The 22,373-nt window shown below is 38.0% G+C and overlaps 1 long non-coding RNA gene across 1 annotated transcript in view; it reads right to left on the bottom strand.

The window, feature by feature from the left end:
• LOC121100399 overlaps positions 1–22,373 on the bottom strand; it is a 124,235-nt gene that overhangs the window by 73,300 nt on the left and 28,562 nt on the right. The window contains exon 2 of the long non-coding RNA XR_005832150.1: positions 21,173–21,237. This is a non-coding gene — a long non-coding RNA (uncharacterized LOC121100399). The remainder of the gene's footprint in view (positions 1–21,172; positions 21,238–22,373) is intronic.

The following is a 22,373-nucleotide window of genomic DNA, read 5'->3' as shown; positions in this document are numbered from 1 at the left end:
CTTGAAAGAAAAGACATTAATAACAAGAAAACATATGAAAGTAAAAATCTTACTGGAAAGGTAAATATATAGCAGAGGCAGTGGATTAATCACTTACAAAGTAACTAAGAAGGGGATGCCTGGGTGTTTTTGTTGGTTAAGTGTCCAACTCTTGATTTCAGGTCAGGTCATGATCTCAGGGCTATGAGATTGAGCCCACATTGGGCTCCACACTCAGTAGAGAGTCTTTCTGTGATTCTCTCCTTCTCCCTCTCCCTCTACCCCGCCCCTGTTCTCTCCTTCTCTCAAATAAATAAATCTTAAAAAAAAAAAAAGCAACTAAGAAGGCTAAGAAGACAAAAGTAGCAAAATTAACTAAGACTATAATAATTAGTGAAGAAATATGTAAAATAAAAAGATATAAAAAGAAACATCAAAGACATAAAATATGGGTGAGTATAAACATGTAGAGTTTTGAATGTGTTCAAATTTAAGTTGCTATCTATATCTATATCTATATATATACACATACACACGCAATGATATATGTAAATTTCATGGTAACCACAAAGCAAAAACTTACACACAAATAGATACACAAAAGAAAAATATAAAGGAATATAAACATAACACTAAAGAAAGCCATCAAACCACAAGGGAAGAGTAAAAGATAAGAAAGAAATAGAGCGTGGAATGATATATTCAAAGTGCTGAATGGGAAAAATCTGCAGCCAAGAATACTCTATCAAGCAAGGTTATCATTCACAATAGAGGAGAGATAAAGAGATTCCAAGATAAATAAAAACTAAAGGAGCTTGTGACCACTAAACCAGCCCTGCAAGAAATATTAAAGGGGACACTTTGAGTGCAAAGGAGAGACCAAAAGTGACAAAGACTAGAAAGGATAAGAGAAAATCTCCAGAAACAAGGCCAAAACAAATAATAAAATGGCAATAAATACATAAGAATAAATAATTACTTTGAATATAAATGGACTAAACACTCCAATCAAAAGATACAGGGTATCAGAATGGATTAAAAAAAAAATAAACATCTATATGCTGCCTACAAGAGACTCATTTTAGACCTAAAGACACCTTCAGACTGAAAGTGAGGGGATGGAGAAACATTTATCATGCCAATGGATGTCAAAAGAAAGCCAGAGTAGCAAACTTACAATGGGCAAATGAGACTTTAAAACAGACTGTAAAAAAAGAAACAAAGAAGAGCATTATATAATCAAAAAGGGGACAATTCAACAAGAAAATAGAACAATTATAAATATTTATGCACTCAACATAGGAACATCCAAATATATAAAACAATTAATAACAAATATAAAGAAACTAACTGATAATAACACAAAATAATAGTAGGGGACTTTAACAACCCATTTACATCAACAGACAGATCATCTAAACAGTTGGAGAGGATGTGGAGAAAGGGGATCCCTCCTACATTGTTGGTGGGAATGCAAGTTGGTAGAGCCACTCTGGAAAACAGTGTGGAGGTCCCTTAAAAAGTTAAAAATTGAGCTACCCTATGATCCAGCCATTGTACTACTGGGTATGTGACCTCTCCTTTTTCATTCATAATTTTATTAATTTGGGTCCTTTCTCTATTCTTTTGAATAAGTTTTGTGAATAAGTCAAGCAGAGAAAGACAATTATCATATGGTTTCTCTCATCTATGGAACATAAGAACTAGGAAGATCGGTAGGGGAAGAAAGGGATAAAGAAAGGGGGGTAATCAGAAGGGGGAATGAAGCATGAGAGACCATGGATTCTGAGAAACAAACTGAGGAGGCCTCAGAGGGGAGGGGGGGTGGGGGAATGGGATAGGCTGGTGATGGGTAGTAAGGAGGGCACGTATTGCATGGTGCACTGGGTGTTTGTTATACGCAACTAATGAATCATGGAACTTTACATCAAAAACTAGGGATGTACTATATGGTGACTAACATACTATAATAAAAAAAATTATTATTTAAAAAAAAAAGAAAACAATGGCTTTGAATGACATGTTGTACCAGATGGACTTAACAGATATATTCAGAACATTCCATCCTAAAACAGCAGAATGCACATTCTTGTCAAGCACACATGGAGCTTTCTTCATAATAGATCACATACTGGGTCACAAATCAGGCCTCAACAAATACAAAAAGGTTGAAATCATACCATGGACCTTTTCTGACCACAATGCTATGAATCTAGAAGTCAACCACCAGAAAAATTTGGAAAGACAACAAATACATAAAGGTTAAATAACATGCTACTAAACAATGAATGGATCAACTAGTAAATCAAAGAAGAAATTTAAAAAATACATAGAAACAATTAAAAATGAAAACACAATAATTCAAAACCTTTGGGATTCAGCAAAAGTGGTCCTAAGAAGGAAGTATATAGCAATACAGGCCTACCTTAAGAAGCAAGAAAAATCTCAAATATACAGCCTAACTTTATACCTAAAGGAGCAAGAAAAAGAATAATAAATTAAGCCTAAAGCCAGCAGAAAGAAGATAATAATAAATTAGAGCAAAGATAAATGACATACAAACTAAAAAACCAATAGAACAGATCAATGAAACCAGGAACTGATTCTCTGAAAAAATTAATAAAATTGATAAACCTCTAGCCAGACTTAACAAAAAGTGAAAGGACCCAAATGAATAAAATCACAAGTGAGAGAGAAGAAATAACAATCAACACCACAGAAATGTGAACAATTATGAGAACAATTATGAAAAACTACATGCCAACAAATTGGACAACCTGGAAGAAATGGATAAATTCCTACAAACATATAAGCTATCAAAACTGAAACAGGAAGAAATAGAAAATTTGAACACACTGATAACCTGCAAAGAAATCGAATCAGTAATCAAAAAACTCCCAACAAACAAAAGTTCAGGGCCAGATAGCTTCACAGGGTAGAAGTAGCAAATTCTACCCAAAGTTACTACCCATTCTTATCAAACTATTCCAAAAAATAAAAAAGGAAGAAAAAACTTCCAAATTCATTCTATGAGGCCAGAATTATCAAAACCAGGCAAAGACTCCACTAAAAAAGGGAATCAAAGGCCAATATCCCTGATGAACATGGATCCAAAAATTCTCAATAAAATACTAGGAAACTGAATTCAACAATACATTTAAAAATCATTCACCATAATCAAGTGGGATTTATTCCCAGGATGCAAGGATGTTTCAATATTCAAAAATCAATCAACATGATATACCATATTAATAAAAGAAAGGATAAGAACCATATGATCATTTCAATAGATGCAAAAAAAGCATTTGACAAAGTACAACATTTATTCATGATAAAAACCCTCAACAGAGTAGGTTTAGAGGGAACAGAAGGCAACATAATAAAGGCCATGTATGAGAAACCCACAGCTAATATCCTCAAAGGGGAAGAAACTGAGAGCTTTTCCTCTAAGTCAGGAAAAAGACAGGTATGTCTACTCTCACCACTGCTATACAACATAGTACTGGAAATCCTAGTCACAGCAATCAGACAACAAAAAGAAATAAAAGACATCCAAATTGGTAAGGAAGAAGTAAAACTTCCACTATTTGCAGATGATGTGATACTATAGATAGAAAACCCAAAAGTCTCCATCAAGAAACTGCTAGAATTGATAAATGAAATCAGAAGTCACAGGATACAAAATTAACATACAGAAGTCTGTTGCATTTCTACACACCAATAATGAAGCAGCAGAAAGAGAAATTAAGGAATCAATCCCATTTACAACTGCACCAAAAACAATCGCATACCTAAGAATAAACCTAACCAAAGAGATAAAAGACCTATACTCTGAAATCTATAAAACACTGATGAAAGAAATTGAAAATGACGGAAAGAAATGAAAAGACATTCCACGCTCATGGATTGGAAGAACAAATAATTGTTAAAATATCCACACTACCCAAAGCAATCTATACATTTAATGCAATCCCTATCAAAATACCAATAGCATTTTTCACAAAGCTAGAACAAACAATCCTAAAGTTTGTATGGAACCACAAAAGACTGCAAATATCCAAAGCAACCTTAAAAGAAAAAAGAAAAGAAAAGCTGGACACATCACCATTCCAGACTTCAAGTTATATTACAAAGCTGTAGTGATCAAAACAGTATAGTACTGGCACAAAAATAAACACATAGATCAATAGAACATAATAAAAAAACGAGAAATAAACCTACAACTGTATGGTCAATTAATCTTTAATGAAGCAAGAGAGAATACACAATGGGAAAGACAGTCTCTTCAACAAATGATGTTGGGAAAACTGGACAGCAACATGCAAAAGAATGAAAATGGCCCACTTTCTTAAACAATGCACAAAAATAAATTCAAAATGGATGAAAGAACTGAACGTGAGACAGGAAACCATGAAAATACTAGAAGAGAACACACACAGTAACTTCTCTGACACCAGCCATAGCAACTTCTTTCTGATATGTCTTCTGAGGCAAGGGAAACAAAACCAAAAATAAACTATTGGAACCTCATGAAAATAAAAAGCTTCTGCACAGCAAAGGAAACAATCAACAAAACTGAAGGGCAACCCACAGCATGGGAGAAGATATTTGCAAATGACATATTTGATAAAGGGTTAGTATCCAAAATATAAAGAACTTACACAACTCAACACCCCAAAACCAAATAATCCAATTAAAAATGGGCAGAAGAAATTAATAGACATTTTTCCAAAGAGGACATACAGATGGCCAATAGGCACATGAAAAGATGCTCAACATTACTGATCATCAGGGAAATAGAAATCAAAACTACAATGAGATATCACCTTACATCTGTCAGAATGGCTAAAATCAATAACACAAGAAAAAAGAAGTGTTGGCAAGGATGTGGAGAAAGGGCAACTGTCTTGCACTGTTGGTGGGAATGCAAACTGGTTCTCAAAAAGTTAAAAATAGAACTAACCTATGATCCAGCAATTGCATGACTAGGTATTTACTCAAAGGATACAGAAATACTAATTCAAAGGGATACATGCACCCTGATGTTTTGTTGTTGTTGTTTTATATTTTTTGCAAATATCTTTAATGGTTGGCTTAATTGGCACCCTGATGTCTACAGCAGCATTATCTACAATAGCCAAATCCTAGAAACAGACCAAGCGCCCATCCACTAACGAATGGATAAAGAAGATGTGGTATATAAATACACAATGGAATATCACTCAGCCATAAAAAAGAATGAAATCTTGCCACTTGCAATGACATGGATGGAATTAGCAGGTATTATGCTAAGCAAACTAAGTCGGTCAGAGAAAGACAAATACCATATGATTTCACTCATTTGTGTAATTTAAGAAACAAAACAAACAAGCAAAGGGGAATAAAAAACAGAGAGGGAGCAAACCAAGAAATAGACTTTTTTTATTTTATTTTTTTAATGAAACAGACCTATAGAGAACAAACTGATGGTTACCAGAGGAGAGGTGGGTGGGAGATGGGTAAAATAGGTGATGGGGATTTAGGAGTGCACTTGTGATGACAGTATAGAAGTTCCTCAAAAAATTAAAAATAGAGCTACCATAAAATCTAGCAATTCCACTTCTAGGTATCTAGCTGAGAAAAATGAAAACACTAATTCAAAAAGATATATGTACCCCTATGTTCACTGCAGTGTTATTTACAATAGCCAAGATAAGGAAATCTAAGGGTCTACTGATGGATGAATGGACAAAGAAGATGTGATATATGTATATACACAATGGAATGCCGCTTAGCCATAAAAAAGAATGAAATCTTACCATTTGCAACAACATGCATGGGCCTTGAGGATACTAAGTTAAGTGAAATACGTCAAATAGAGAAAGACAAATACTGCATGATTTCACTTATATGTAGAATCTAAAAAACAAAACAAACAAAACAAAATAAAACCCAGACACACAGATAAAGAGAACAGACTGGTAGTTGCCACAGGGGAGGGTGTTTGGGAGGGGGCAGCAAAATGGGGTGAAGGTGATTAAGTACAAACTTCAGGTAAAAAATAAGTCATGAGGATGTAATGTACAGCATGAGGAGTACAGGCAATAACACTGCATTAACTTTGCAGGATGGCAGATGGTAACTAGACTTATCGTGGAGACCATTTCACGATGTACACAAATGTCAAATCACTATGTTTTACACCTGAAACTAATATAGCACTGTATGCCAATTATACCTCACTAAGTTTTTAAAAAGTTCTCACCAGAAGAAAAAAATGTAACTATGTGGTGATGAATGTTAAGTAAATTCATTGAAGTGATCATTTGGCAATGGACACATCTGAAACTAATATAATGTTATATATTAACCATATCTCAATTTAAAAAAAAAAAGGGTGTCAACATATTTCCCTTACCACACATATTTCCTTTTTAAACAGCTTTATTGAGATATAGCTAGTATGTAAAAAAGACTAGATATAATTAATGTAAACAATTTGATGACTTTGGATATATACACCCACAAACATCACCACAGTCAAGATAATAAACATATCTATCACCTCCAAAAGTTTTCTCATGCTCCTTTTTGTTGTTGTTTTCTGGGTTTTTTATTTTGTTTTGTGGTAAAAACACTTAACATGAAATCTATCCTCTTAACAATTTCTTAAAGTGGCAGTACAGTATTTTTAACTATAGCCACAATGTTGGATAGCAGATATCTAGAACTTAGTCATTTCACAAAACCAAAACTTTACATACATCCAACTTTCCATTTCCCCTTGCCCCTCGGTCCCAGGTATCCCAAATGCTATTCTCCGCTTCTAGAAGTTTGATTATTTTAGATACTTCATATAAGTGGACTCATGCGATATTTTTCCCAACAACATATTTTTTAAATTACAAATCACTTTAAAATTGAAGTTTATGAGTCCCAAAGCCAAACCTGGACATTTGGGTAAGTCAGTCAACTTTAAGCAAAGTTAAAATTAAAATAGAGGTTTCATTTCCAAGAAAAATCCACACGGCCAAAGCAAAAATCTTCTGACTAAAGATGCAAATATGAAAACCAAAAAGAAATAGGCTTACCAGAGCAAAACCGAAGTCAGATCTGCCTATCCTGCACCCCATTCACAATACAGGTTTCTGCCATAGCCTCAGAGAAATTCAAATATGTTTTGACATATTGATCTGTGGGAGACTCTGCCACTGCATTAGCATTCTTCAAATTATTTTTACGTTTAAATTGATTTCAATTACATGGACATTTCAAAACATTAATATTCATTTGAGATATTTCTGATATCTTCTCAGTGTGCTAAACTTTTTTTGGCACTGGTTCATAATTAACCCACTCCCCATGTAGCTGCTGAAGAACAACCCTACGAAATTCTTAGTATAAGAGCCTTTTTGCATATGCTTGAAGTTCCTAAATTATAAACATTCCATTGACAAAGAGTTCACACATACAAATTATGTCACCAAGATTTCACTTTCAGATTTCCCTCTCCCATTGTCTGAGAATAAGTAACTTGGATGAGAGAAAACCTCAAGCAATGAACACATTCATTCAGTTATTATAAGAAGAAAAGAGGGATTTGATTGGTCCTTTGGGGATTTGGGGGAAGGGAATACAGAGTTTGAGGGGGGAAAAAAAGACAATGAACTGACCCCTTCCTGTAGACCCTAAAAGACTCAGTTTGAACAGAATGGATGTCCTATGGAAACTTAACAGAAAAACTAAATTGATTTGTGCAAATAGAGGAAGCATGGACAATTTCAGGAGCCATAGACAAAGGGAACCACAGGCATTTAACACAGAAATTAACAGAATTTGTGGGTTGGAGTCATGGAATTACTAATGTTTGAAATAATGCCATCTAAGCCTCACTGGGCAGAGAAACCCACATGTTATCTGAGCTACACGAGAATTAAATGAAATAATATATAAAATACTTGGCACTTAGAAGGCATTTAAGAAGCAGGAGTCGCAACTATTATATTATCTTATTTAGGCTTCGCAATTTATCTAAACTTGAGTTCAACAAAAGATTTGGGGCTGCATTCACCAAGAATATTAGGCTGGAAAGCAAGATTAGGCAACACTGCCCCCTCGTGGTTTACTTTGTCCTCCAGAAAGCTAAACCTCATTAGCCAACTGAAATGAATGTAAGCCTGGGTTCCTGCATTTGGTTGAGGTCCAATGATCCACGGAAAAGAAGGTGTACTTATATTCCAATTGGAATGAGATCTTGTATGAAAGCCTGGAAGCTTCCCTAAAATTGTATTAGACTGGAGAGAACTCTTTAAACCAGGGAAAAGTGCACCGAGTTAAGAATGGTCCAGATGGCACAGCAGGTAGAGATTTTAGAAGAACCAGTAGTTCCAGGGGAAGGTCCGATCAAGCTTCACCATCCCTTGACCTGGCCAGCCGAAAGTTCTGTTCTCTGGGAAATAGAAAGGTGCATTATTAGAGGAAGTCAGCATCACCTGGAATGTAACAGCTTTAGAGTTGAAAATAGCAAGGTAAGGTGATTTCCGGGCTAGTGGAAAAGATTAGTGAGTCAATGGGGTAAAGGAAATGGACAGCAGCACAAACAGGTTCTGTGAGTGGCGTGGAGGTCGGCACATCAGAAGATCTCAGCACAAGCACAGGTAGAGGTTAAAGCTGGTCCAGCAAAAACAGAAGGAGAGAGATAGCTGTTCTGGAGGCAGAACTTCTCAGAATTGTCCTTGTTCATCCTGAGCCAGGGATCCTAGAGGAAATGTCAAGGAGATCTAAAGGAGAAGGGGTCTTTCATTAAGGCTTTGTCGTGGCACACAGTCATTGGCCAGGTTACAGTTTAAATCCATTTAACAGATGTGGATATTGAGATTCAGAAGCTTGACCAAATTCACACAAGCACAAAGGTGAGGACATGGATCTATATGAAATTAATTTACCTTTTAGCTATACCAAACTGCCTCCTTTTTTAAAAAAATCTTGGGTACCAAGAAACTTGTATTTCTCTGCTCCTTCCAATTTTAAACTTTTCTTATTTTACATTACACTTAGTTACATAAGTTTCTTCCAATCATTTTCTGGAGTAGGCAGGGTATAAATATTACATAAACGAAATAAATGATATGTCCATGGGAAAATGTGTTACAAGTACCGAACAACAACTGGCATATAGACTACAACATTTTCGTGATTTGAGATCAGAATATATTGTAGTCAATCAGAGGATTCTTTTACAATCTACCAACAGGTGCCATTAAAATAATTGTAAATAAGTAATACTCTATATACGTCAAACTGCTTTGAAAAGACTATTCTGAAAAGTTCTATTACCTGACCTTGATGGATATCTTTCAGTACATAGTGAATTTAAAAATTTATATATATTTTAGAGAAATCTGATGTGACAAGGTTACACTCCTAGAATTATATATCAACTTCTTTCAGAGATTTTTGGTCTAAAATTCCAGTGAGACAGAAATAAGCAGAATTGAAAATAATGGTTCAGTCACTAAGATAATTGTTAGTATACTTAATGTAAAAGAGAATTTTTCCATGACAACATAAAAAAGGCCAATAATTAAGGTTCTTTAGGGGAAAAGAGGCCAACAAATATTTTCTAGTTTTTCCGTAGGATGACAGCATGGACAATAACAGATTTAAATTAGATAGGCAGGGATCCACTGAATTATAGAGCTGGATGCCATACTATTTACACATTGTCTACCAGTGTGAGTTTGATTTGTGGATAAAATAGAAAAGTTTTCATTTAATTATTTACTCAAAGAGGTTAATTTTTTCTCTAACCATTCCCCTTTGGAAAACAAAGGCAGTCCTCAAATAATTTACATTTGACACCTGAATTTCCCTCACACGTCTGTGTGGGGCAACACGCCTGGGTCAGTGGAGCTTGACTTCCAGCCCACAAACCACACCCCCCAGGGCAGCTTCCATCTGATAGCTACCGTGTTCCTCTCAGTGTAGACAAGAGGCACTCAAAACCCTGAGAGAGATGTGAAACAGGACAAGGTGGGTACAAGAGCAGTCATGATCTTGTCATCCTAGTATTTCAAGCAGAAAGAGAATTAATACAAGGGGTTAGGTGCTTTCCAAACTGTCAGACAAGCCAGAGGAATAGAGAAGTCAGGAAATGCGGCCACTAGCATTCAGGGTTTACCATTATGTCTCAGGACTTGAAAGTGTATAGTACCACTAGTGCTGCTAGTGATCAGAGCTGCCTCTAGCACTGTGAAGTGAGTCAGTCACACGATAATATTAGAGGCCCCGGACCTCACAACAGCTGAAGCCCACATATCTGACCATGATTGCCAAGAGGAGTCATAAGGGCTTTCTGGTTCTCTCTCACCTTCCAAATCTCATACAAATGCTGCTGATCAGAAAAATCTCTGCTTGGGGAGCCTGGGTGGCACAGTGGTTAAGCGTCTGCCTTCGGCTCAGGGCATGATCCCGGCGTTATGGGATCGAGCCCCACATCAGGCTCTTAAGCTATGAGCCTGCTTCTTCCTCTCCCACTCCCCCTGCTTGTATTCCCTCTCTCGCTGGCTGTCTCTATCTCTATCGAATAAATAAATAAAATCTATTAAAAAATTAAAAAAAAGAAAAATCTCTGCTTGCCCTGTGAGGGGCTGGAAGTTCTCAGGCAGTGTCTAAGCTTACAGTCACTAGAAGGACTTTGGCAGAAAAAGACTCTAGGGTCCTCTAAGAAACACTTATTGTTAGGGGAAAGGAATCTGAATTAGGGACCCAGGCTTATTCAGGGAGGCTTGGTTCAGGCACAATGTGTAGTTGAGGTTGGCTGATCATTTTAGCCAATTAGGGCCACACTCTGGAAACAAGAGCTGAGCATATGACCATGAACCAAAAAGATGCAACTCTAAGAGACAATACACACCACCCATGGCTGAAGGAATGAGGTTAAGCTCCATCAGAGAACCCATGCAAGGAACTGGACCAGCAAAGCCTAAGCACAGCAGTGAGCTCTGCCAAACGACTTGACAAGAGCAATGCTGTCCACCAGCTACAGAACAAATGATAACAGACAAATGAGTTTCACCAGTGAATCAGCCAGTTTCCCAATTTCCTCTTGGTGAAGCAATTATAAGCAAGATCTGCCCCTTTGAGTAATCTCTTGGAGTCACGGAGCAATTCAGAAGAGAGGGAAAGAAAGGTTCTAGACATCCTGCTATTTTGGAAATTATGAAATTGAGTTGGTTTTAATTTAAATTTTTTTTAAGTTTCCAGATAAACATAGTAAATTAAGAGCCCTGCTGCCTTCTAAAAGCTCAATGTTCTGTATTTTTTTTTTTTAATAAAGGCATAAAGATGCATGGGCAAAGAGTTTTTGGAAAGGAGACAAAGACCACACAGTTTTGGAAGCTAGAAAACAATTGGATGAGTGGTAAATTACTTGGCAAATCTGAGAGAGCTGAATTCTAAGCCAGTGGTAGGAAAACCTGAGAAACAACCCAATGTATGGTACAGAATCCCCCAAAGACCCAAGATTTAGTGGACCAAGTACCTCTGGAAGACCCAGGGGTAAAAGTGATGATAAACCTGCAGGATAGTTTGAAAGTCATTTCTGAGAAACATACAGACCTCTTGGACCCTCACCAAACTTGTGAAGCTGGACAGCCATTCCTTGGTCTCTGGCAAACTCGAAGTTACTCTGCAGAAAGTGAAACTGAGGTTGTCTCTACTAAAGGGCCACCAGGCAGAGGTGCAGGAAGAGGTGCCAAAATAAAAATGGGGGACTTAAATGCAAGTTCCCAGACTGAATGTTGAGATGTCAGCATTCTCCTATCCCCAAATCTCCCCCTGAACCTAGCTCTCAGATTGCCAGCTGTGAAGACTATACGTCCAGCCAGGAGGTCGAAAACACCTTTTCTGGGCAATCTTGCAAGTCCAAGAGAAAGCCTTGAAAATACTCTCCTAAAGGATTTCCCAAAGAAACATTCTAGTCAAATTACTCGACTCTGAAGCCTACAGTTCACGCGCCCCCACACATGCACACAGTTTCTAAAGAGGATTTTTTTTTTGTTGCCCTCTTCTTAAATATGAATGGCCAATAAAGATATTTGAGGCAAGCATCCAAATGACAGAAAGTGGTCAAAGCAAACACCCATAAAAGCAACCCGAGGAAAAACAAGACTACACTGGAGAAAGAATAATAAAATTAAAAATAGCATTAATTTTCTCAGAGGAAAAAAAGAAGTTATTACATCAACCAATCAAAAAAAGAATGATACCTTAATTAAGGTAATACTAACCGCTATAATAGAGACAACACCTTGGCATCTCAATAGCTTAATATCATAGATATTTATTTCTCACCTATATAGAGTCCAATTAGTAATGGGATAGGGGAGGGGCTCTGTTCCACATATTACCCCAGGTTCCTGCCTCCCCACTTGTGACTTCTCCATCCCTTTTGTCCTTAGAGCTCTATCTATTCGTGTGACAAATGATGAAAGAAATGGCAAAGGAAACATACTTAGTTCCTCTTTGTCTTAGAAGAATATACACTATTGTTGTTCACTTTCCAATAGCACGATGCAAGGGGAGTCAGATCCCTGACTGAGCAGTCAGTTTCCATCAGCAACTTTATTTTAAGGAACGAATACAAACCTATATTGGATAGCTGACTGCCTGTGTCACACTACTGTGGGGAGGGCGAGAAAAGAAACCATTCAGAAAACAAAAGAAAAAAAATAGCTCTTGGAAAGGAAAAGTGTAACAGCAGTTATTAAATATACAATGTAAGAGCTGGAAGATACAATTGAGAAAACATGAAAAAGACTGAGAAAACCTGGCAGAATATAGCAAAAGGAGGAAAGGGTGGAAAATAGGACAGAAACATAAAAAAAAAGAAAAAGAAAAAAAAAAAGAAAGAAAAGAAAAGAAAAAGAAGTCAATCCATAGGGTCTAAGATCAAAAGGTATTCCAGAAAGAAAAATACAGGGAGAAGAGGTGGGGGAAAATAATAATCAAATAAACAATTCAGGACAAATTCACAGAACTGTAAAAAATGAATCAACAGACTGAAAAATTTCATCAAAGGACTGACATAAGAGATAAAATAGACTCATGCCAAGATGTTTCAGATCACTGAGGACAACAAGATTTGAAATGTTTTAAGAGCAATAAAAATCATAGTTCTCACAATGAACAAAAATCAGAGTGGCATTGGACTTCTCAATACTACAATGGAAGCTGGAAGAGAGAGGAGCATTGAGTTACAAGGAAGCACTCAGCCTGGAATTCTACACCCAGCCAAACCGGCCACTGAAGGTGATGGCATGATAAGAAAGACAGTGTCATTCATGCAATGCCTCAAAAAGTTTACCTGTCATGGAACCTTCTTTCAGGACCATCCTAGAAATTGTGTTCTGCCGAAACAAGGCATGAACTGAGAAAAGAAATAATAGAGAGCTAGGGGGACAGGATCCAACCTGAGAGAAAAATAAAGAAAATCCATAGAATGACGGAGAACAGAAATTTCAAGACAGTCCCGCATCAGGCCTAGATATCAGCCAATCCTAGATTTCAGGAGCAGAGAGATGTTTTACTAAACAGATGACATTCATAGCATACCTGCAATACTGACCTGACGGTGAGGGGATATTTCAGTAGTGGCAGGAGAAGTTGGAGATGTAGTAGAAGTAGTAACAGCAGCAGTAGCAGTGGTAGGATTACAGAAGATTTTATTTATTTATTTGAGAGAGACACAGAAAGAGAGAGAGAGAGTACATGCAAGCATGGTGAGGGGCAGAGGCAGAGGGAGAAGCAGACTCCCCGCTGAGTTGGGAGCCTGACCTGGGTCTCGACCCTGGGACTCCAGGATCATGACCTGAGCCAAAGGCAGATGCTTAACCAACTGAGCCACCCAGATGCCCCAATAGAAATTAATTTAACTTAAATCCAGCTGAAGGAAAAGAATAAATTAAAGAGCATAAGAGCATGTATGAGATACATACTAGTCATACATGATTGAGGAATCAGGTAAAATTGCGGGTTTTGTAAAATGTCTAGCTCTGCCTTAAAGCATAGAGGTTGATTGTTTTCATTTTTCCCATTCCGTGCCATTGCACTTCTCAGGAACCCATCCCTGAAAGTAGAAGAGGGACACTATATGTCCACTATGTGGACACTATGGAGATAGACAGGTATTTTCTTTTCCGGGGGGGCCTAGGTTTTACCTTCTCACAATGGTTGCCTTTCATATGCACCATTAGTTGAAATCATTTGGTCGCTTCTGTATAAACATTGGCAACAATTTCAAACTTTTATTAAAATTTTGATCTTTTAAAGTTTAAATTATGTCCTTTGAGGAAAGGTATTGGCAATTCTCTGTGAATGTTCTGCAAAATAAAATTAATCTTTAATAATTAAGAACAGGAAAGGCAACTTGGAACTCTGCAAAAGTAGGAGACTTACCTATCCATCTGGTACAATTTGTGCCAGCCATGGCAATTAGTACAGATTTAATACTTACAAGAAAATTCCTATAAGTAAAAAAAATAAGCCATATTACCCTGACCTGGCTTACTAAATTTTAGGAATCACCTTTGATATTCATACCATAGCAGGACTTTTGTGAGTGGAAAATACAAACCCTATCTTGTTTAAGCCAGGTGTTTTGTTCTGTTTTGTTTTTCTTATACATGCATCTTCACTCCATGTCTAACTATTAAAGACACCAAAATACCCTCCTACCCACTTCCACACCAAAAATTGCAAGTTTGGATCAGATAACAGTGTGAAGCACTGGTTAGGATGAAGGTTCAGCTGGGTTTCTCAAAAGGGAACTGGTGAATCACATACCTAAGAACTGTGTGGAGTATTTCCTAAAAATGCAAATTCCTGGGCCCCGCCACAGAACAATTAATTCAAAATCTCTCTGGTAGATCTCCAAATCTGATTTTTTTTTTTTTAATTTACCAACATGCCCTGTGATTCTCATGTAGCTGAAATTTGAAGATGCACTGCTTTAGGATGTGGGATACAAAGGTCGATCACTACAGAAGTCATAGTGCCACAGACTCCAAGCAAAGGCAAGGGACTCTCATTCTCAGGCACAGAAGCAGGATCAGGTTCCTTCAGAAGCCACAGAATCACTAAAATTGGAGAATAAGGAAGTAAGCCTTGAAAATACAGTTTGCTTGGGCTGAGCTCAACATAAATAAGATTCTTCCTAATTTTCTGCAGAAATAGAGGCTTGTGATTGCGGACATTCTTGCATCTGCATTATTATTTTATTACTTTCATGATACTAATTCTCTAAATTTTATTTTTAAATAAAGAATTGAGATAAAGCAATGGGGGCTGTGTGTTTTGATGTCTTTAACTGTTAGGATTGAGTATAGCTGCCTGTATAGGAAATAACCCTGGCTTAAGAAAGATGGGAGTTTTATTTTTGTCTCATGTAAGAGCTGATAAAGCAGGCCCATAAATTCTTCAGGGGCCATGCTTCTTCCAGGTCTCTGCTCTACCATCCTAATAGTCTCGCTAGGTGCTTGTGCTTATGTTTATATTATAGATGCCGGGCCCTAGGCATCGTGTCCTGTTCCAAGCAGCAGGAAGGAATAATAGCAGAAATGTGCATATCAACCACATCAGCCTCCTTTTCAAGGCGCTTTCCCAAAAGCCCTACAAAACAACTTCCAGCTACCTTTCATCAGCCAGCTTCCATTGGCTATGCAAAGAAGTTTGTGAAATATAGTTTTGGTGGGGCACATTGCAACCTCCAGCGAAACTGAGGTTCCACTGCACAAAGGGAGGAGGAGAATGGATATGGAGCAGGTACCGGGAAGTCTAAATTCTGTCCTGTACTTAATATTTGGCTATGTGAAATTCACTTATCTTCCCTAGGCCTCAGCTTTCTCATTTGTAAAACAGAAACTGGCACTTTTCATGATTGTTAAAACATTTAAAGATAACATATGTGGGGCGCCTGGGTGGCTCAGTAGTTAAGCGTCTGCCTTCGGCTCAGGGCATGATCCCAGGGTCCTGGGATCGGGCCCCACACCAGGCTCCTCCGCTGGGAGCCTGCTTCTTCCTCTCCCACTCCCCCTGCCTGTGTTCCTTGTCTTGCTGGCTAGCTCTCTTTCCCTCAAATAAATAAAATCTTAAAAAAAAAAAAAAAAAGATAACATATGTAAAAATCTTGACACACAGTAGGATTTAATAAATGAAATGATTACCCCCAAAAAAGCTCTAACTTCTGAAATATATTTGTGTGCTTACTGAACACTGTTGTTGAAAGGTTAATTATCTGATCACGTACTATGCCGTCAAATACCGAACTACATCACACTGCCTTGCCAGTGCAACTCAATTACTTCTTTGTATCTCGTTTCATTATCTCTGTCCCACCCTCTGGAGAAGTACCAATTAGGAGTTAACACACTCTCACAGGGTTAGTCAACTGCTGAAGAAAACTAAGTATCTAGGAATAATGGAAAAGACGAATAATAAAGAAATCCACACAGCGTGTGTGATATACAATCCACATCCATATAACCCTTTACTCTCCACGGAAGCAATGGCCTCATTAGCCCAATAGACAGTTTGTCTTAAAGACATACCACTTTCCTTTTTAAAAACTGCAAGTCCGGGCTTCTCCAGTCATGTTTCTACAAGGAGACTATGAGATCTAAGCATTTTTAGTGTACTATTATTCATTTCTCTACTTGTTTTTTTGTAGATCAAAAAATATGACCACAAAGTCCTCCCATCCCAGGAAGCATGTCCCTTTGCAAGGTGATTTATCACTCTTCTACCAAGAGTTAGAGTCTATTCCTCCACCTCTTGAATCTAGGCTGGTCCTGGACTCACTTTGACCAATAGAAGGTGGCAAAAGTGACATGATGCAACTTAAAAGACTACGTAGGTCTTAACAGGCTTTATGGCTCTGGCTTCACCCACGTGGAGCCCTGCTCTGAGGCTGCCATGTAATAAGAAAGCATGTCTGGTCTATGGGGAGGCAGACATAGGTGCCCCAGAGGACAGCCAGCACTGACTGCCAGAAATGTGAGTTAGACCATCTCAGATTTTCCAGCCCAGGCTGAATGCAACTCTGAGCAAGTGAGCCCAGAAGAAACAGGAGAGGAACCACCCAGCCAACAGACCAAATGGTGAGAAGTTGTAAATTGTTGTTATTGTAAACCATTAAGCTTTGAAGGAATTTGTTACACAGCAATATAAACTGAAATATTATCACCCCGAGAAGAAAAACAGTGAAGCTTGTATTTCCTTTATAGTGATCTTTACTCTGTGGAAAGAAACCTAATACAGTCCTAGCACATGGTGGGTGCTTAATAATTACTGGTAAAATGAATGAATGAATGAATGAATGAATGAACGAATGAATGAGTCATGGCAAACTCCCTTTAAGTCAATAAAGATCTACAGTCTGTAATCTGCTCATCATTAAATCTCCACTAGAATCAAGATCAGAGCACCATCTATTGGTCAACAGATAATTGTGAAGAGGCAAAGCAGGGATGAGTTCACACTACATTTTAATGTGAAATTTAATAATTTAGTAACACTTCCGAGTGAGCCATATGCTTGTCTTAGAAAAGAAAATCATTATATAGATGCACTCAATGTTTTTCCCCCTCTCTTCTCTCTCTTTTATAATAGGAGCAGCTTCAACATACAATGGTTTCCACTATTTTATTGTTACTTAAAAAGCTACCCCAAACCAAATTCACCCTTTATGAACTCAGACTGTAGTATCAGATGAGATTATTTATAACTTTTCCCAATTTTATATCTAATTAATACTAGAAATCCCCAGGAATTTACATGTCTCAAAGTAAATGTTTTAGGAGTATCTTACTGAGAATTATTTTTAATTGCCACAATGGAAGATGAGTAAACTATCCTTTGAAATCTTTCCAGTCGAAAATCACTGTGCCTATGTTCTATGATATAGAACTTCAGCGTGTCAATTGCCCATCTGAGTGTTGGAGTAAACCCAAATTGCCTTGCTAGGAAAATCTTGGCCTTTTGCACAAAATCTCATCAGGCACATATCCATCGAAGATCATGTGGCCTTTGAATCAGATATGTGTGCTGTTGGAAGAGAAGATTCTCCCTTTACTGCTAATCTTTATGCAGCGAGTAGAAATGAGAGGGCACCCAGAAGTACCTTACCTCTACAAGCCATTTGGTCCCTTTTAGTTGGCATTTTATAGACCTAATTCCCAGCTTGAATAAGCAGTCGGGGATCCCTTTATGAAAATTGGCTTCCTCTGTGGTTAGGGGTCATCTTTTCTTAAAACTATGTTTGTTTGTTTGTTTTTCTTTTTCTGTGGTCATGGGCTTTTTGTGACAGGGGAATCCTTGTGGTATAGGAGTTCCTTGTAATACAGGGAAGGTTGTGGTTAGGGTACCTTGTAACACAGCAGGACTCTGGGCAGACATAACTTGTTACCAAGAGGGTTTTGGACCAGAGGTGACATAGGGTGAGCCCAGACACTCTCAGAAGAATAGAGGTGATGTGGTCTTCATTAATGCTTAAATGACAGAGGAGATAGCGGTTGGACTTTGAAGTATATACAGAATTTGTATACTTAAAATTATTACAAGGAAATATAATCCAAACTCTTTTATTTATTATCCAAAAGTGTATGAGTGTGTAGGTGTACATATGTATGTATGTGAGAGGAACTGAGAGAGAGACAGGGAGAGAGGGAGGAAGGAGATACAGAGAGACAGAGAGAATATTAATATTATACTATTTCTGGAGAATTGCCTGAAGGCTATGCCATACTTCCATTCCTCTAAATATTCTAAAATGTATTCCCAGACAAGCCAGACCATAAGAGGAAAGGAAACGTGCATTTCATTATTTTAACCATCACATAATTTCTTTCGTTTGGGCAACCATCATCTTGAGTTAGGACTTTCTGCAATGTCCTCTTACCTGGTCTGCCTATATGTGTTTCCATACCCCTCTAATGCATTCTCCACACGCCAATCAGGCTGCTTCTTGAAAATTGCAAATCCTATCTTGTCACGTGTCTACTTAAAACCTTCTGTGGGGGCGCATGGGTGGCACAGCGGTTAAGCGTCTGCCTTCGGCTCAGGGCGTGATCCCGGCGTTGTGGGATCGAGCCCCACATCAGGCTCCTCTGCTGTGAGCCTGCTTCTTCCTCTCCCACTCCCCCTGCTTGTGTTCCCTCTCGCTGGCTGTCTCTATCTCTGTCAAATAAATAAATAAAATCTTTAAAAAAAAAAAAAAAAACCTTCTGTGACTTCCTATTGGACTTTACATTAAAGACAAAATCTTTAACATTACCCATTGGGCTACGCATGACCTCATCCTTACCTCCCTCTTTAGTTTCTGAAGGTCACTTGGCTCCCTTCACTAATCTGATGGAATTACAAAGAAGGAGGTCCAGCAAATAATGTTTCTCTTCCCTATACAAGTTCTAAACCAATTGCTTAGGCAAAAGAACAAGATAAATGAGAGACTTAAAAATCTTTATCACATATTACATTGGTATTGGAGAATATAGCCTTTAAATGAAGGGAATTTCTGAAGGTTAAACCTGAGAATTAGGTTTACCCTACCAGATATAGGCAGTATTGAATGACTTTCCTCATGCCTGAGGGCAGAGCCTCAGTTACAAAGTTTAAGTCCTGGCAATAGTTTAGAAGAGCCTAGGTTATGCTTCAGTATCAAATGATTCCCAAATCTCACTGGCTTGAAGCCACAAAGGCATATTGCTTGCTCATTTAATGTCCGTCGTAGGGCAGCTGAGACTCTGCTCTATATTTCGGTCTGTCTCTGGGACCCAGACTGAAGAAACAACCACTCTCTCAAACTTTGCTGGTTGCCACTGCAGAAAGATAAGACAGGGCTTTGAAAGTTTCTCTTCCTGGCGGTCACACGCTCCACTCCGAAAGTGAAACACACCACTTTCAATCTCAACCCAGCAGTCAGAACGAATAAAATGGCCCTACCAGGAAATATAGCCCAGAGAAGAAGAATGGACATTGGTGAGCAAAAACTTTAAATATTTCCATGGCCAAGAGCAACTGTAGACAGGTGCTCTCCATAGGCATGCCGGCCTCCTAAGAGACACAGAAGTGGAAGGTGCTAGGCTCCACATACCAAAAGTTACCACTCAGAATTTCATGGAGATGGATAAAACTTCTCTAGGTGATATCTTTCTCATGGAAACCAGATTAACAGGGAAGAGGTATTCCGCCTTAGGAGACCAACTGTGAAAATTTGAGGTTTGAGCTCAATTGGGATTAAAAATGAAGCGCAATTTGAGTTAGGCATTCTTCTGTGAATGGGGGCAGCCTCACATGGGGAAATACATTAAGCAGAGCGTGCCAATTATGTAGGAGGCTCCCAACAAATGGTATAACCAAAGTGGATTCCAGAAATTACAATGTAGAATCATTAATCCTCAAGGAACAAAGAGAGAAAGTTGTTCTTGCAACTCAGTTTTTACAAGATTTTTCCATAATTTCCCAAAAGGGAGGCTCTGGGACAACTAGCAGTCAGTATCATGGTATTTTCCTTGACATGCTTTAACTGAAATATCACACACATACAAAATGGGCTCAGTGCCCACATGGATGAGGGCATGGAGGAATTCTTCTCCAAAAGGCTGATCCAGAAGGATCACCTCTGGGTCCCTGAAGAGGACCTGGCCAATGACAGGGGGTGCCACCCCTGTTCCTCATACACTATGAAAGAAACTCAGACATGCTTTTAACTGAAATATTACATGCATACAGAAAAGTATACAAGTCATAAAGGCTTGATATATTTTCACAAAATGAACACATCTGGGTAACTAAGCACCCAGATCAAGTACCAGAACATTATTACCTCAGAGCCCCTCCTTCCTCCTTGTGTTTCCTTTCAGTCACTAAAATAGCGTGTCTCCATACACTACTCTATAGAGAGCAATTTATGCTGTTGGGAGGGGAGTGGGAATGAAAGGGCAGGTAAGGAGGAAAATTACATTTGCCATGTGCTATTTTAATTTTGCATATCAAGAATATAACTACATATTACCTTTGAAATAAAACGATTTACATCCTCCCATCTTAACCCAGTGATTCCCCTTGATGATCCTGTATTACCATGTTCCATTCAGGTACAGTGATTATGAACACAGACTCTGAAGCAATATAGAAATGAGTTGATATCATGTCTTACCAATCAGGAGTGGCTTCTGGGCCTTGGTCAAGTTACTCAAGTTCCCGAAGCGTGTGTTCCATCATCTAAAAAGTTATGATAATAATAACTAATTCATAAAGGATTAAATGAGATAGCATTTGTAAAGTAATTAATGTAGTACCTGAAACATACCAAGAGTCTTCTAAATTGTGCCTATTTTATTCTATGGAATAAAAATGTCGGGTAAGGCCTTTGGAGATTGACGAATATACTCTAAGTCATTAGATTAAAAACATAGTTATTTTCTTTTTATTTGGAATAGTTGAAGGAATGAGTGGTATTTACCATTCACAGTGTCTGAGAAACACAGAGCTAGCTAACAGTAACTTAGAAATCATCAGATTCATTTATTTGCTTGTTTACACAAATGAATAAACTGAAACCAAAAGAGTCAATTATTTATTTTTACTCTATCATTTGATCCCAAAAAAGTCAAAAACCTGATTTCAATTTCTCTGACTTCCAGTCCAGTGCTTTGCCTACTATGCCATGATCCATTCACTCAGCCATAGCCTAATAGAGCTAACAGTTATTGAGTGTCTCATAAGTATATTGCCAGTAAAATTCAGACTAAAATGGCTATCCCAGGAAAAGGTGGAAAAACACTTTCTATTAGATCAGGCTGACTTCCATTTATTCCATCAGCAGCATCTGTGCTTACTGGAAGGGGCTGCAAGGAGATTACCTATGTATTAGAAGATTGCTAATATGTGGTATTAAAAATTAATTCCATTTCTGAATATACTGAACAAGAGGGGATCTTACTAGCCATCTGCTGCTGAGTCTTCTGTTGGCCTGGTTGATTATATTTATGCTAATGAAAAATCAACCCACAGGGCTGCAGAAATCTTTCATTCTTCTCTCTTCTTCATACACATCCTATCTAGGAAAAGGGATTGAGCCTAAAATTAGAGAGTTGTGATTCAACTTGAGTGGAAAAGTGTAAGGAGACAAACTGGGGCTTGAGGAAGAAGGGAGCAGGTGTCATAGAAGACTTTCCTCAAGTATTGACAGCTTTGGTTTTGGAGGTGGGGACTTGTGATTCAGTTGAGAAAAGAACTTCAAACTTGGGTTTGAATCTTGACATCTTGCTGTTGAATCTTACTGTTAATTCTGTGGCCTTGTCTTAGTCCCTTCCTTGTTTGGCATTCGTTTCCTCATCTCTAGAGCATTTTTACAA

The sequence above is a fragment of the Ursus maritimus genome, unplaced genomic scaffold, assembly GCF_017311325.1.
Source record: "Ursus maritimus isolate PB19 unplaced genomic scaffold, ASM1731132v1 scaffold_4, whole genome shotgun sequence".
In the NCBI taxonomy this organism is placed as follows: domain Eukaryota; kingdom Metazoa; phylum Chordata; class Mammalia; order Carnivora; family Ursidae; genus Ursus; species Ursus maritimus.
The sequence above is the reverse complement of the archived record's forward strand: the minus strand, read 5'-3'. Positions and strand labels throughout refer to the sequence as shown.